We start from the raw sequence: 4712 nt of genomic DNA, 5'->3' as shown, positions 1-4712 counted from the left end.
TAGACTCACATTTAGTCATGAAAGTCATCCTGATTTAGAAAATGGTAATAAAATATGTCAAGAACTCAGAGTTATTAAATCAGTGGATATTTCTCTGGTTTTGTCCGTCCTTCTGTTAGACTGTCTCATAAATGAATTATGTTGAATATCTGTCAGCTGTTAAATTTAACTACACAATTAGACAATAGCAGTTTAGCTCAACCGATTACCAAGCAATGCTTCATTTAGTTCAGTCTGTGTGTGAAAAGGTCACATTATCAATTAAAGAAAAAACACTGAAGAAAACATGATCAGATCAAAGTGTATGAATCATTTTTGGGCCCAGATTTTTATAAATGTTACTGGTAGTCACTGTATGAAGAATATCTGGGTATAATATGTCACAGATGACTTTATTTTGCTCTCCTCACTTACATAAAAGATCGTGCTCGCTGAGTGAAGTCTTGATTACATTTTAACTGGTATCGATCTCTCGCGCTCATTCAACTGTAGTAACCGTGCCGTCCGCGGTCGGTGACGTCACACCGGGCTCCCGGTAACGGCTCTGACCCCTCGCGCGCTCTGCTCTCAGCTGCGGCGAACAGCGGCACACGAGGGACAAAACACAGCGAAACTATCGAGCCTCTCTACTCACCACTGATCCGCTAGTTTCAATCTGGTTTTGTTTGTGGTGGATTACGCGCGCGCTCAACAAACTCTTGGATTTACTGAGGAAGATGAGCAGTTTGAGGGATGAAGCCCACGCACTGGACGCTCCTCGGGTGAGTACGACTGATTTGAAGCGTTTCTGACAATATTTTGGGGTTTATTTATCCGTGAAAGTGGTCCGTTGAAGACGCGCGCGACCGTGGAGCCCGTTGCGCGCGCGCGCTCGAACACCTGCTCCACCTGGGGCGATTTCATTTGTCTTAGAAACACGTTCAAAGACTTATAAAAGATTTTCGCGCATTCAGATATTAGTTTGAATTACTTTACTAGAGCTTTTGTTAAAGCTGACCTGCGCTTTACGAGGGTTTGACTGTGTTGAGGCGGTCAAACTATCATCGACGGTGTTTAGCCTATGAGAGTGGATTACAAGAACCTCATTCAACCACATAATCCTGTTTAGTTTCAGAAAACAGAAAAATATGAATCCATATTCAGATCTCTGCCTGTTCTTGAAGATCCAGCGTGGTGGGCTGATAAGCATTCAGGAAAGTCGTGATTTAGGAGGCTATACTTGACCATTTTTGATTGTCATTGTGATTTGAGCAAATTATTATTTACTAGTCATATTAGAAGGTAATATGTGTAATTTTAAAAACAAAAATGTATTGAAAGGTGGGTGTAAAATTTTGAAAAATCATCAATTACTATGCAAATAAAAGTGATTTTATGAATAATTTTAAGTTAGAAAAAGCCCCTTGAAGGAAACAAATGCATTTGTGTTTAATGCACCTTAAGTGTCTGTGTGTATGTGTGTGTGTGTGTGTCAGAGAGATAGAGAGTGTGTGTGTGTGTGTGTGTGTGTGTGAGAGAGAGAGTTTGTGTGTGTGTGAGTTAGTGTGTGTGTGTGTGTGTGTGAGAGAGTTAGTGTGTGTGTGTGTGTGTGTGTGTGTGTGTGTGTGTGTGTGTGTGTGTGTGTGTGTGTGTGTGTGTGTGTGTGTGAATTCAGGGTGATTGGGACTCTTTTTTCCATTGAGATGACTTGGAAAAAAAGTGTCCTGTATTATTCTGAGAGGAGTGGCATTGTTCAAACATGTGATAGTTTAGTTAGCAGAGCTTTCTGTTTAGTTATTTTGGTGCATCTGACTCCAGATCTTCCCTCAGTCACTGTGATGTTCATGATGTTCAAGTGATGAACACTGTTACAGTACATTGATGACAATAAATAGTGAGTTTCAGTAAACAGTCTGCACAGAGATAGTTCTTCACGCTGGCCGGTGATGTTCACTTGTCTGGTCATTAAAGGAAATGTTGGCTTAAGTGTTTATCTTATGCAGAGGTCATTCATTCCCCTGTGTGTGTGTGTGTGCTCTGCTTCGAGAGGCTGCACACGTCGCTTCTCCATGAACAGAGCACGTGTGTGTGTGTGTGTGTGTGTGTGAGGGACAGTTTAGTATTGCAAATTGATCCATAATTAGAAGCAGGCATCCAGAGCTTCAAGCAAACAGTGGAGCGTTACAGGAGGATAATATTGACGTTATATTCCTGGAGTGTTTGAATGTGATGCAGTGAACATGATCAGCAATATTTTAATATCTGCACTGGAGCTCAAATAATGCTTACTAATCTCCTGGGATTGTTACAGGAGCGTTTCTGCATTAGCAGATTATTTGCTCTGGGTTTGGGTGTTCTGGGATGGACTGTGTGTCATGTAAAGTGTGTGTGTGTGTCCCAGAATAAACCAAACAACGGTCTGAAACCACACCACTCTTACAAGTGTTTAGATATTATTTATTGTTATTTATTATTGGGCAAATCTTTATTAGTGCTTTATAGTGCTAACAATAATAAAGAAAGATGATGATCATCATCACCTTACATCATAGATGATGTGCTACTACTGTATTTAAGCACAGTATCACACAAGTTGCAACTTACATCTGTGTCATTCTTCTTGGTGAAATGGTCCCACACACTACTTTTCTTTGCACGCTTCATCCTGTCGTCTGCCCTGGCTCTAACCTCGAGTGTTTTAGCCTGTAGCCTTTACTTTTCGCAAACCTTGTGAGCGCGCGAACCCAAACGCTGTGACCTCGCGCCAAATGTTTTTATTGGTTTATTAAGTACAAACAGGCGAGTTATGAAAAATTAAGTGTGAGGGATTTGTTCACTTCACACAAAAAGATCTTGGAATGAGATGGCTAACTGTAGTAGCGTTTAGTCCACTGTCTATAATAGCCTAATTTAGAGAGAACTTTTTTTTCTTTTTCTTTTTTACAGACTACCGACAACTTTGATCGGTTAACGTTGATACGGTCAACCATCGGTCAAACGGTCATCGGTTAACATCCCTAGTAAGTTTAAAAAAAGCACCATTTTGTGCAAAAAAGCTGAGCAAATCATGTTTTTGTCAAACACTACAGATGGAGTAGATCGAGTCCATCAACACCCCTGATGCTTCACAGTCCTAAAACTCGTCCTGGATCGACGTTTCATTCAGAAACATTAGGCAGTTTTGATTTATATGCTGTTGAATGTTGATGATCATATGCATCTGATGACATATGATATCACTTGTTTCTGCTTCTTCTTCACATGTGTTTTGATCAGGAGATTCTGTACTCTCTCAGAAGATGTGTAATAGCGCCCCCTACCGTAAAACAATGGAAACATGGAAAATTCTGTCTTTGGCGGGGAAAGAGTTAAAGAAGGGCGAAAGTTCACCGCTTTAAAATGAACGAAACGGCATGCGGCACAATGATCATTTTATCTTGATTATCATGTTTTTATAATCGTCGGAAGCCTAAAGCGAAACCGAAACTAAAATTTCGCACAGCCCTTCTGCTGTTGAACTGTTTTTCAAATGCATCACAACACATGAAAGACACATGATAGAGTCCCATAATATAATTCGGCCAGTCAGCACAGTCATCTAGTAGGCAGTCATCGCTGGATTTTAACACTATTACGAGGATATAAAAGATCTGAGCTTGAAAAGTAGATCATGTGACGTCTTCAAGATCGATCACGGTATAAAATCATCAGATCGCCCAGCCCTAGGATTAAGAAGAATAAGGAGCTTGTTCACTGATTTATTTAAAGGAATACTTTCCTCCATTGAATATGTCAATATTTCATGGTCCACATCATATGTGTGCAAAAGTCGTATGATAGCTCAGTGTAAGAAACAGATCCACGTTATTCATGTCACCGGTGGCTGTGGTGAAGCGGAGTGTGTGTTCATACTAGAGAAGCAATACTAAAATGGCATTGGTGGAAAGAAATAAACATTATTTCCTGAATGTAAAAAATAATGACAGAATTGTAATTTCAGATGAAAAAGGTCTCCTAAAAATAATAAACTATTTCTTTATTATTCTTTAGAGACCGAGCTATTTATGTGTGTGTGTGTGTGTGTGTCATTGTGTCAATTAAGTTATTTTTGTGCTATTTTCCCTTCTCTGCCATGATGTAAAATCCCCTTTAGTTTATTTCGCCTAATTGAGTCTATTGATAGAAAAGTGGAAATAACCATTACTGAATGAATTACTGTTTCTCCATCTGTGTGTGTGTTTTATAGACATGTAGAAGTGTGTGTGTGTGTGTGAGAGAGAGAGAGTGTGTGTGTTTGAGTACGTGTGTTTGTGTTTTAGTGTTTTTGTGTGTTTGTTTGAGTGTGTCTGAGTGTGTGTGTGTGTGTGTGTGTGTGTGTGTGTGTGTGTGTGTGTGAGAGAGAGAGAGAGAGAGAAAGAGAGTGTATGTGTGTTTGAGTGTGTTTTTTTGTGTTTGTTTGAGTGTGTGTGTGTGTGTGTGTGAGTGTTTTTGTGTGCATGTGTTTGTTTAAAGGTCCCGTTCTTCGTGATCCCATGTTTCAAACTTTAGTTAGTGTGTAATGTTGTTGTTAGAGTATAAATAATATCTGTAAAATTATAAAGCTCAAAGTTCAATGCCAAGCGAGATATTTTATTTAACAGAAGTTGACTACAAAAAACGGCTGGATTGGACTACACCCCTCTACATCCTGCTTTAATGATGTCACTAGAACCGTAACCTCCGCCCACAGGAAC

At 39.7% G+C, this 4712-nt stretch overlaps 1 protein-coding gene across 1 annotated transcript in view; it reads left to right on the top strand.

Moving 5' to 3' along the window:
* Window positions 1-571: 571 nt before the first annotated feature.
* Window positions 572-4712, top strand: part of gcgrb (glucagon receptor b) — a gene marked incomplete at its 3' end in the record, with an annotated part of 46007 nt that continues 41866 nt past the window's right edge. The window contains exon 1 of the mRNA XM_084391035.1: window positions 572-761. The remainder of the gene's footprint in view (window positions 762-4712) is intronic.

The sequence above is a fragment of the Rutilus rutilus genome (assembly GCF_951802725.1).
Source record: "Rutilus rutilus genome assembly, chromosome: 2".
Classification (NCBI taxonomy): Eukaryota; Metazoa; Chordata; class Actinopteri; order Cypriniformes; family Leuciscidae; genus Rutilus; species Rutilus rutilus.
This window is presented reverse-complemented; position numbering and strand designations above follow the sequence as displayed.